Source organism: Ursus arctos, unplaced genomic scaffold (assembly GCF_023065955.2).
Source record: "Ursus arctos isolate Adak ecotype North America unplaced genomic scaffold, UrsArc2.0 scaffold_2, whole genome shotgun sequence".
Lineage (NCBI taxonomy): Eukaryota > Metazoa > Chordata > Mammalia > Carnivora > Ursidae > Ursus > Ursus arctos.
In genome coordinates, this window is record NW_026622874.1 from 76,930,111 (window position 1) to 76,942,765 (window position 12,655).

General features: G+C 50.4%; 1 non-coding gene across 1 annotated transcript; it reads left to right on the forward strand.

Annotated features, from left to right (window-relative positions):
* Nucleotides 1–264: 264 nt before the first annotated feature.
* On the forward strand, nucleotides 265–336 carry TRNAT-CGU (transfer RNA threonine (anticodon CGU)). The gene has a single exon. It is a non-coding gene; the product is annotated as a tRNA-Thr (tRNA).
* The last annotated feature ends 12,319 nt before the right edge of the window (nucleotides 337–12,655 follow it).

Consider the following 12,655-nt stretch of genomic DNA (forward strand, 5'->3'; position numbering starts at 1 on the left):
CTGGGGACTCCGGGACCACACTTTTAGCGCACGCCGGAGCCGGCGACCAGCGAACCACCCGACGCCAGCGGGTCGGCGGGCGGGAGTCAGCGGGGAGCGTCCGGCGCGCGCCCGCTGGAGCGTCACCCCGCCCCGCCCCGCCGGCCGCAGGAACGGGGCGGGGCCGCGCGACGGCCGGGCGGGCGCGCTCGCGCTCGTGCCCGCGGGGCGAGCTCACGGGAGCGAAGCCAGGATAGAGGCTCGCGGAGCCGCCATTCCAACGCAGGCGCGGTGGCCAAGTGGTAAGGCGTCGGTCTCGTAAACCGAAGATCACGGGTTCGAACCCCGTCCGTGCCTGGCGTCTGTCTTCCTTGGCTGGGAGACTTTTTAGGCGTGGAACTACTTTTCCAGAGTGGCCACCGGCAGAACCCCCATTCTGTACTCCGCATGTAGAGTCTCTCCTTTGGGTGTAGATGGGTGTAGAGCTGGCCAACTGTTTTCACCCCTTTTGTGTTCAAGTTCTTCTTCCCTATTCGCGGAGTGAGATTCTGGGTGGTCTGGCTTCCGCGCGTCCGCAAACTCGGCCCGCGCGGCACTCCGCTCCCTGCAGACAGCGCCCCCTGCCGTCCCCTGCGGGAAGTGGCGGGTCCCCCGGAAACCCTTCGCCCGGGACAAAAAAAACCCCACAGCTGCTGGCACTTGACTGGAGAGCCACTAAGCTTTTTTCCTCAACATTAAAGTCCAATTTTATCCTCTCTAATGAGAGGACTGCCGTTGCCTGCTACCGGGCCCACACCCAGAGTCAGCTGCTGGCTGGCTTGCTATTTTTAAAAAGAAATCCGTTCCGGGAGTTGTATTAGAGAGGAAATCCTGCCCACACGTGGAACGGTTCAGACGTGAAAACCTAAACCGGTCTGAGCCTCCGTTTGCCCTTCTGTGAAATGGGTCTCTGGCCAGCCGCAGGAGTTTGTGAAGCCGCTGCCAGACAGAAGGGCCGTAGAGGCGGCCTCAGTTAACGGAGCTAGGCTCGTAGGGAACCTATTTCCTTTGCATCACGGGGCTGCTCGGGTGTATTTAACAACGTATGCGGTGACCTCGACCCCCGGGAGCTGGCCTATTGTGTCATCTGAAAACCGGCTAGACCTAACTCGGGGAGACCTGTGTCAGCCGGACAGTCCTAATCGGAAGGCGCAGTCATGGAGCTCCTGGTGTATGCGTGGTGGAGCTGGACTCTGGGGGTACCTCGCTGATCCAGCGAGATCGGGGCGGGCTCTCTCTAATGGAGAGAGCGGGGTTGGGGTTGTGATGGGAGAGGCGAGGAGCCTGGCAGGAGCGGCAGGGGTAAGCGTCCCCGACTTGCCAGCCTTCATCAGCATCAGCTGGGCCCCCCCTCCATCGCTTCTGCATTCAGTAAATCCGAGCCTGACCGTTTGCATTTCTAACTGCCTCCCACGTGATGCTGATGCTGCCGGACCACATGGAGAACCGCTCTTCCAAGGACAGCCCTATTCTAAAGCCACAGTCTACACCCAGGGGCACGTGTGTGTGCATGTATACCAATGTGGAAGGTCACACACGTGAAAGTAGTGAGCAGCAGGGCTTCTCACACTTTAAGCTGGGGATCTCATGAAAAAGCAGGTTCTGATTTCTTTAGTGGAGTCGGAGACTCTGCATTTCTGCGTCTTGTTGATGCTGGGACGGCTGCTGCCTGCCCTCCCTGACTGCGCAGAGGGTAAAAGGTCCACACCAAATTAACAGTCGTTGCCTCTCCCGGGGGAAGTCCAATCGGGGAGCTACTGAAAGACTTCCTTCATTTCTATCCCATAAGTGTTCATATTGTTTGGATTTTCTGGGAGATGATTGTATTACATGTGTAATTTTTTCCCCCCAGAATCACTCCAGAGCCCACAAACCCAAAGATAACCTATTAGGACACAGGCACATTAGAATGATCCAGAATTAAGACAGACAATGATGGAGTGTCCTCTTCTCTCCACTGGGGCACCCATTCATTTCTTTTTAAAGAAGTGTCACAAAAGAACACTTAGGTTCCTCCCTATTAAAAATATCCCAAAATATTCCTCCCCCTTAAACAAACAGATAACGGCACTGCCTCCCACAGGTAGGCCAGTGTCTGTGGGGGGAGGTTACTTCTCCATGGAGATTTTCCTGTCCTTCCCTCCAAAGAGTGAATCAGCCCTCCTAGGTGACATCATCCTAGGAAAGCACCCCCAACACGTTCCCCGCCCCACCCTACAAAGGGCGCCCCCTCGGCCCCACAACATGAAGGGACTTTAGAAAAAGGCAATTTACATAAGGTACTGTGAGTACCATTCTCCCCCCCACACACACACACAAATTGCACAAAATATCTAAGGGTATATATTTATCTGTGGAGAAGCACTTGCTGGCTTTTGTTTGTTTGCTTTTAAGCCTGGAAGATTACACATGAATCTCAAAATCATCACCTCTGGTTGAATCTGGGGATGCCACAGAGGTGTAAAATCCAGTTTGGCACATGCTGCCAAATCAGACACCAGTGATCAAAATCCCGATTTTGGGTCCTCTTTACACTTGAATGCATAACGCTGATTATGTGTCTGAATGAGCAAGCCATTTTATGTTGATTTAAACCACTTGTGTTCATGAATATAGAAAGCCATGTTTGGATTTCTGTAACTTTTCTATGAATTTCTGAAAGTCGGCTAGAAGTCACTGTGTTTGCTTTGTGAAGAATCGTTCTCTGGTCTGCTTTGCATATGTAAAGGGAAAGATAAGAAGCCCCCTGACGCTGAGGTTAGGAGGAGAGGTAACTGAGCCTAGATCCTCTGAGACCCTGCTGTGTGAACTTGACCACTGGGGAGAAGGTGGGTTTGCTTTGGGAGCTCTGTAAGGATAGAGCATGAGAGTCAGTGGCCGAAAAGGGTTAAATCAGAATTTTGAAGCCACAGAGGGGAAGCCTGGGATCCCTAGGCTTAGCCAGGATCTCTGTTTCTCAACAGAGGCAGCTCGGCAGCAAACTTCAACAGTGACACCAGGTGGCAGCACAGAGCAAGGGCAGTGTTAGCCTGGCTTCTCTCTGCCTAGCATCTACCAGGAACCCGTGGGAGCCATAGACCCTCCACGTAACCTCTCTGGGCCTCAGTTTCTCCCACTCTGAAATTGGAATGACACACACTCACTTGCTTCTCGTCTGGTGGAGTCCTTCTGATGACAACATTGTAAACATCCACCCCCCAGGATGCCCAGGGTGGTCCATCCACGTCATGGCATCATGGGCAGCCGTTAAAAGGAATGACTGATTCATGGATCTGGAGATTAACTTAGCAAGAAAAGCTGGGTCCTGCTTTTTGGGGTGTTGTTTTATGGCTTTATTGGGGTATCATTAATAAAAACACCCACACATATTGAGCGTATACAACTGGGTGAGTTTGGACATAAGGACATGCCCGGGAAACCATCACCACATTCAAGGTAGTAGACATACCATCACCTCCAACTTGCTAGGTCCCTTTGCTTTTTGTGTGTATGTGATAAGAAACACTTCACGTGAGATCTGCCGTCTCAACAAATTTGTTAATGGTAATCACTCTGTTGTACAGGTCTCTAGAATTTCTCCGTCGTGTATAACTGTAACTTGAGCGGATGTCTTTGTAAAAAATAAATAAGCATATTTATCCACACAAGTATGGATTTTTATGTTGGTTTCTCAGAATATGAAGAACATTCACCCCCCCCCCCCACGCAGAAGGCTCCCTGTCATGCTGGTGACCATGAAGACCTCCAGGGGGGTGAGGGGTGGCGGGGAATTACAGAGCCAATGACCGATTGCTTTCCTCTTATCATGGCATCAGAGACAGAAGCTGTCTCACTTTCAGATTCACTATTTTTACAGCAAAAACTTATAAACGTAACAGAAAAAGAGAGAACACGTAAGGAGCACACAGACGTCGGGGCTCTGGAGGGCACAGGCTCACACACAGCTCACACCGCATGAATGAGATGCCAACTTTGCAAGGGAAAAGCTCACTCTTGTCATCCGAATGGACCCCCTCAAAGGAGGGGCCTTGGGCCCACCGCCCTGGCACTCTCCCATCTGGAATGACATCATGTGCTTTGAAAACCTACGCCGAAGAATAAAAAATGGCCCTCTTAATAAGAGAGTGAGTGATGTGTAGCCGAGCATGAGTTGAGAACCACATTTCAAAACCAGAAGCGTATTTCAGGCATGAGTAGCACTTAAAAGAAAATATTGTGGCAGGCCCCTAGAAGCACCAGACGTTGTTTGTGTCACATCGACTTGAGTTTTGCTTTAGCAAATCACCAGGCTGGCGTACGAAGAACACTTCCTGAGACCGTGTTCCCTTCTGCCCCCGCCCCGCAGCCCTGCCCTTTTCACTCAGGTGGGCAGAGCTGATTTTTCACTCCCTGTGGGCACAGAAGAACCCCCAGACTCGACGCCTCGCTGGATATAAAATTCACGACAATTCTGGAAAAGCACCCAGATAAGAAACCCCGTCTCTTCCTTGGAGAAGTGTTGGCGGGCAGACTCTACGATCTCCTGTTATTCTTGCCTTCTGGTCTTTGCACCCTGTGTCGTCCCTTCTTCTTGAGCGGGAGGACTGTGACCTGCTTCCAGCCAACGGAATCCGGCAAAGGGGATGTGATGCCACTTCTCTGATTATGTTACATAAGACGGCCGCACCCATCTGGACAGCAGAATCTCCTGCTGGTTGGATGAAAAGAGCAGCCATGTTGGGGAGGCCCCCACGGAGAGGGATGGAAGGCGTCCTCCAGCCAACAACCAGCAAGAAATTGAAGCTCTAGGTCCAATGGGCCACAAGGAACCAAATTCTGTCAGCAGCCATGTGAACTTGAAAGTGAGTCCTTCCAGTTGCTATGAGCTAAACAATTATGTCACACACACACCCAAGTTCATATGTCAAAGCCCTAATCCCCAGTGTGATGGTAGTAGGGGGTTAGGCCTTTGTGGGGGAATCAAGAGGGGATGCGGTCATGAGGGTGAGACCCTCAGAGTGGAATTCATGCCTTATAAAAAGAAGACGAGACACGAGAGTGCTCTCTCTCTCCACCATGTGAGGACAAGGAGGCCGTCCTAGCAACAAACTCAGGATCCAGGCTGGCATTGGTTTTCTCCCACCACTGGACCAAGTTACCAGAACCTTAGCGACTTCAAACCACACCGTCTTCTCTTTCCGTGTCTGTAGGTCAGAAGCCCAGGTGGGTTCTGAGTCTCACACAAGTCTAAAGGTGGTGACCAGCTGGGCTACGATCAGAGGCTCTGGATGGATCTGCTCCCGTGCTTCCTTGGGTGGTTGGCCAGATCAAGTTCCCTGCACTGGTAGGACTGGATTCTGTTTCCTCGGCACCTCAAGGCCTCTCTCCAATCCTTGCACACAGTGTCCTGACATCTAGGCCAAGTCCTCTGTACATTTCAAATCTTGCTTCACCTTCTGCGTCTTTCTCATGCAAACCAAAAAAAAAAAAAAAAAAGTTCTCTTTTTCGTGCAAGCCAAAGAAAATTCTCTGCTTGGAAGGGCTCCTGGATTTGGATTGGGCCCACCTGGATAATCCAGACTCGGTCTCCTTTTTAAAAGTCTATAACTTTAATTACATCTGCAAAGTCCCTTTTGCCATGAAACACAACATATCTATAGGTTCTAGGGATTAAGGTGTGGACAAATTTGGGAGACCGTGACTCTGCTTACCCCAACCCTTGACTCACCCCTCGTCCCTCACCTGCTCATGCAGTTGGTTGATGCCTAAACCTCTCTCCAGTCAACTACTGTGTGTTGCTTTAGACCTTCACTGCTCCATCTCTTCTTTGATAACTGGTGCTCGGACTGCTGCAGTAGACTCCTACCCGGTATCCTTTGCTTTCAGTCTTGCCTCTCTTCCATCCTCCTTTCACTGTCATTTGACCTCCCTCCGACACAGCAGTGAACCTGTCACTCTCACCATTCTGTCCTTCACAAGATGCCCACCACCGCCAGGATAAATCCCAACTCCTCAGCATGGCATTCCAGGCCCCAAGTGTCCCTCCTACTGTGCTCCCTCTTGCTCTTCAGTGTTTTACACCAGTCTTTAGTATGCCTTCAAGTCAGCTTGTGCCTCAGTCCTCTGGGCCTGCATCTATGAGGTTCCCTCCACCTATAATGAATGGCCTTTCTCCATTTCAGGCTTCCTGGAAAACTCCTACGCATACCACAAAACTTTGCCTAACTATTACTAACTTAACTACTTTTTTTGAATCATGCCTCAGCTCGTCGGTTGGAGTTGCTCTTTCCTCAATGCACCTCCAGCACCTTGGCTTTATTGCTTTTCTAGCACCTACCACACCATATTACAATTACCGTCTTACATGCCCATGCATTTCCCAAGAGACTAGAGGCTGAAAGCTCAAATGCCCAGAGGAGCCAGACAGATTGTGTGAACATGTGAAAGCTTTCAGGGATAAGACAACAAGGACTCGAGGGGCCTGCGGGAAACTTGAGAGTCTATGCCAGGCTAAAAGCCACCGCGTTTCTGAAAACTCCGTGTAAATGAGACCCAGGAATCCTCCTCTGGCCTGCAAGCCTTGCGGAAATTCGCGTACACGAGGCTGTTTATAGCAGCATTGCTGGGAAGAGCTAAACGTCCGTCCAGGAAAACAGAAAAGCAAACTGTGGAATGCTCACAGAATAGAATTAAGTTCAGCAGTTCAAAGAAATAAACTATAACTCCATCCAACTACATAGAGAAGGCTCACAAAATGTGGAGGAAAAAAAAAAAAAGCAGGCGGAGAAAGACGATGCCATTTATACAGAGTAAACATCATGCAAACAATGCCCGATTTGTTTCTGGCCACACAGGTGGTGAAAGTATAAAGGCCTGCCTGAGCGCGATGACGTCTACATTCAGGACAGCGTTGTCCGTGGGGACGTCAGAGATGGCCAACGGGGTATTAACTGGATCTGCATTTGATTTGATTTGATTTATGTATTAATTAAGCTGGGTGGTGGCATAGGGGTGTTTGTTAATTTATTCTCTGTTGTTTGGAGTTGGCCCGAAATACCTCACACTTAAAGGCAAAAAAAAAAAAAAAAAAGTGGCTCTCGTGTGGTCTAAACCACATCATACCACCTAGCCCAGAGCCTGGCACATACACGATGAGGAAAATACTAGTCCATTTCACAGATGGCATCACTGAGAGAAAGAGAGAGAAGGGGAACCTACGTTCCCCAGGTTCCAGAGGATGGACTGGCCTTGGGTTCGGGGTTGGAGATGCGTGTGCAGAGGTAGAAACGGCCCATTCCCGGGCCCTCCCCAGAACCAGCGCTCCCTGGCTCAGATTTATGCGGATATTTGCACAATGTGGCATTCCAAGGCCACAGCAGTCCGGTATCAGAATGGAACTGAATAGCCCTTTCAATGTCCCCCGTGGCCCTCTAGAGGCGACCGGAGCAGGCATTAGTGGGGAGAGCCTCCAATAAGCCAACTCAACAGCTCTAAGAATTCCCCCACTGTCTCCGCACCGGCCCATCTGGCAGGAAGCTGCCTCTGGCCTCTCCCCAGACCCTGTTCCCACCCAGCTGGGATGATACTCTGACCCACTCCCCACTCGTCACCTACATAATCTAGTCTTTCTCAGACTCTCTGTCCCTTCCTAATGTATCTCCATGCTGTCCGGATTCCTTTTGACTAGTCCCTTCACCCAGTACCCTGACAGGCATATCAAGACCTTGCCCACAAGGCTAACACAGAGTCGTTGGGGACCGGCTGTGGGGATTCAAAAGATTCTACTTTCTTTCCCTCCCCAGTGACAGCCACTCCCACAGACCTGAGCCAGCAGCTCTCCACTCTTCCCACATCCTCTGTCCAGGATAGGTAGGGTGACCCCCCCAACTGGTTCGCCTGGGACTGTCCCAGTTTTATCACTGAAAGTCCAATGACCCGGAGAACCACCCGGTCCTGGGCAAACTAGGATGATGGGTCATTCTTCCTACCCTTCTTCCAGGAGAAGCCAGACATCTCAGGGACTCTAATAAGAGACTTGGGGACAGGCCACCACCATTAGGAGTGACCACCAGCCTCTGACCAGTATGAGGCCCCAAACCCCAAGGACACCTTGCAGTCAGTGTCACACAGCGATTGCTGCATCCCCGAGATACAGGTGGAGATCCAGGCCCTGGATGGGACCATGTTGCCCCAGGCAGCACTGAAAGTTGCACATTGCATTTTCCAGGGGAAGGCACTGGGAAATTTCTATTCCAGGCCATGAAGGTTGGAGCTGGCCACATTGACCTCAGCTCTGCATTGCAAGAAGAGAAAATTTTAAGTCAAGGGGTCAAAACTCAAATTCCTACATGACCAGGCAGATGACCTAAGTGAATCCTGCCAGGCAAGAACTATGTCCTTAGCACTTTGGATACTTTTTTTTTTTTTTTTTTTTTTTTTACAAGGAACAGGGGCTGCCTTGTCTCAAACTGCCTTTAAAAAATAAGGAAATTTATTAGGCATTTACCAGGAAGTCTAGAGGTACAGTGGGTTTCTCACTTGATTGTTTGAGCACTTCCATCAAGCCACTAGAGACACAGGTTCCTTCCACCTCTCTTGTCTGCCATCACCATGTTGGCTTCACCCCAAGTCTGGCCCAAAATGGCTGCTGTGGTTCCAGGCATTACATCCAAATTCATCGTCTGTCATTAATTGGGATTGTATCACATGATTATTCTCCAACCAATGACTGGTGGTTTCTTCTGAGCCAAAGAGCTAAGCTGGAGAGGGGTGAGGAAGGACAATGAGAAGAGAATTTCCATGACCAAGTTGAAGAAGCATCTGGGACAGCCACTTGAAACAGAGACGCTGGAGTCCATATGCCTCCTCTTCCTCCTGGTCTCTGAGCCAGGCACCACATTTCACAGCCCCTTTGGGTACTTGTTGGGCCTCATGACTGGTGCTCACCAATGTGGGACACTTCCTAGCCGATGCAGTTAAAAGCTGGTTTGCTTTCCCTATAGCCTCCCCCAGCTTGTGCAGAAAGAATGAAGCCCTAGAAGATATCAGAGCACCAGTCATGATCTCGGGGTTGTGGGATCAGACCCCCTGTTGGGCTCCACGCTCAGTGCGGAGTCTGCTTGGGACTCTTTCTCCCTCTGCCTCTGCCTCTCCACCACCACCCCATCCCCACCCTGCACTCTCTCTCTCTAAAATGAATAAATAAAATCTTTAAGAATATACATTTTGAAACATTTTTTTAGAAAGACCCCAGAACCATGAAATAAAAGTCACCTAGGTTTCTAAATAACTTGTGGATCCCCCTGCTCCCCACTTCTTGCACTGTGATACAAACGAGAAATAAAACAGTACTGCGGTGAGCCATTGAAAGTGTGGGACTGTTTGTTACGGCAGCTAGCCTTCCCTGACTGTTATTCTATTACATGCTGTTCTGCTCCAACCAACTATTGCCCTGTGGGAATGCGGGCCCGCCATTGCCAAATCTTTTGATAATCTGATTTTTTTTTAAGAGAAGCCAGAAATCTGGATTTTTAAAATATGAAATTTCCTGATTTAAAAATGTTGGCAACCAAATCAAATTTATTATTATTTTAAATGGTCTGCGGGCCAAATGAAACATGTCTGTGGGCTCCACTTAGCCTGTGGGCTACCAGTTGCAACCTCTGGTCAAAACACTTCAAAGCCAACAGTATTGATTTTTAAGCTGGTATTGGTCTGAGCAGTGGCTCTGGGTCCACGGTCATGTGGGTTCCAGAGAGGAGGTCTATGCAGAAGGAGACACAGTTCGAGTCCTTCATGTCTACCTGGGCTGCATGTGGAACATTCTTCCAGTTTCCTGATACAGCTTCGCCACCCTGCTGAAATTCCAAGATGTTGACTTTGCATTTCTAGGCGACCAGGTCCCGCTAGGCCAGGCTGACCTACCCACCCAGTCCCTGGTGCCGCTCCCACTTTGGTGTCCACAACTTGGAGAGAAGGGAGAACCCCTCATGCTTTTGAATCCATCTGTAGCATCCAGAGGCATGACCGATTCCCCACTCCCATTTAACAGGGGTGGACCATTGCCATAATTTATTGAGTGCTTAGTATGCACTCTGTGCAAATTGTGTGATTTCATCCTCTAAAACATGCCTATTGTTGCCAGTGGGGACACTGAAACTCGGGACTGCCAAGGACTTGTCCAAGGTCACAGCCTGATTGATCTCTGGCTTCTCTTTCCATTGCAAAGCCATTCTTAACTGGCCTTTGTAACAGGCTTGTGTCACGATGCCCCTAGCAGGCTAGGGTCTGGTCCCCAGCAGACCAGGAAGCACAGACCCCTTGGACTCACCATATGGCCGTTTATCTTTCTGTCCAGCTGGCGCCTGGAGTTCTCGACCTCCTGGAAGCCTCGCTGTCTTCACAGATGGGACGTCACTGACGTCCCAGCACCCACCTCCAGCCGGGCTTCTTTTCCAGTACTTTTCCTTCTTTTTTGTATTCATTTCTTAACAAAACTTGATTTTGCCCTGCCATATGCCAGACAGGGCAGGGTACCAGGAGTCCAGGCCTTTCCCGGAGGCTCCTTCTGCCCAGGGTGTCCACTTTGCACTTGTGGCCTGGGCCTTGGCATCTTCTCCTGGTCAGAAACCTGGGTGAGGGTGGGACCCCTTCCTGGGAGAAGGCCAGAGTAGGCCTCTGGGGCCTCAGGCCGAAGAGTGGGGTGTTTTCCAAAGTCTGGCGTAACTGGATATCAAGCCGGCCACTAGCTTGAGTCATGGGACGCTGAGCCAGAATGGGCAAGAGCAGGTCTCAAAGGGATCAGGGGACATCTTTACGGGGGCTCTTAAAGTCCAAGGTAAAAGCAGGACCCTGGTTGCCTTGAGGGTGGGGTGGTCTTGACCATAGGCCCGCCTAGTCCCAGTAAAGCTTGCCTTTTCCTTCTGCACCCAGCTGTGAGCGCCTGAACTGGGGGTGAGAAGGTGAGTTTCCAGAGTCCTGTGGCTCTGTGCACAGACGTGGGTGGCAGGCAGCCAGTCTCTGGGGCCCTGAGCCCCTGTGCTGCTGTGGCACAAGGAAGCTATTTCAACTCCCCAGAGGGGCCTGAGCCATACCTGACTCCACCCTGGCCGCTGGCCCCTATTTTTTCCTCTGACATCCTCTCCTTTAGGTAATAATACCAGGCACAAGCAACCATCTCCTGAACTCCCTCAGAGGCCCTTCTTAGCCAAATGTTGTTAAAATTCTAGGAGAAATCCAATTCTCAATTTGGAGCTACCTATGAATTTGGCAAACCGGTGCCCTCCCCTCCAGAAATGAGCGTGCGTGCATGCACACACACACACACACACACACCCAGAAGAAATCCAAAACCTAATTCTGAAGCTGTGGGAAGATGAGAGCAAAGAGGGTCAAGAAGCACAGAGACACTTACTCAGCAGAAACATCTTCAGGTGAAGGTCAGAACAATACGTCAACAGCATCTCAGGTGGACCATTTCCAGTGCTTGCCAGCATCGCCTTCAGAAACTAAGTTGACTCTCAATGTCGGGCGTAGACAGTAAAGAGCTGAAGCGCTCGCTATACAGAGTGATTTGGAATTGCTTATATAAATGTCACATAAATCATTTCCAGCAGAAGCTATATTAAGTAAAAGTCTGAAACTATGTCAATGAGGCCAATTTTTGCAGCATTTCTGAATATTTTTTTCACTTGTTAGGAAGGTTTTGTTACATATTTTCTGTTAATAGGACTTAAAATTGCAACTTTTAAACACAAAATAAATAAAAAGAAAATCTTTATAGGAAGCGATGGAAAAAAAAATGCCACATACCCGTCCTTACCAGGGTATTCGTCTCATTTAAGCCCCATGAAAGTCCTATAAGACAAGTATAATAACTCCCACTTTACAGATGAGGAAGCTGAGGCCCAGGCAGGCTTAGCAGTGTCCAGGGTCTCCCAGCTGCTGAGAAGCAGCAGGGGGAGCCCAGCCTCTCGTGCACCCTACCCCACAAGAGGGGCCGCAAGGACAATTCAGTCTTAATTGAGACCATGCACCAGTGAGACCAGCAGGGAGGACCCAGGTGGACACCCCAGCCCAGCTTTGGTCTCTTATGATGCCTGGACCCAGACACCTTGAGGTCAGGGACCTGTACTCTTTGCCACTGTGGCCCCAGCATTAGCTCTGGGCCTGGCACACAGAGGGCAAGCAAGCTTTGGATCCAAGAACAACTGACCCCGAAGCCTCAGTCTTTTCCTCTGGAAAATGGGCAGAGCTCAGTAAGCTAGTATACTTCCCGTGCTTGACGCATAGTAGGTCCTCAGGAACAAATGGGGACTGATGATGATCAATGATCAGTCCTTTGCTTTAAGACGCATCTGAGCTATCCCCCTTTTGCTACATTCCCCTCCAAGTTGCTATGAGAGAAACTATCCCCTAGGGGTCCCTCCACCCAGAGTGAACCCAGAGACCTCCCCACCACAGCCTTCCTTGCCTCTCTTTGAGCACTGTCCTCCAGGCTCCTGGAATTAGAGCCCAGCCAGGGAGAAGGGACATGAGACACAAAACAGTGGGTCAAAGACCAGTGCAGTGACTGTAAACCAGGACCCCTCCTTCCTGCCCCCCGAAAGTGGGGGGCAGGAAGGAGGGGTGCACCTAGGACAGAGGAGAAGCGGGGCCT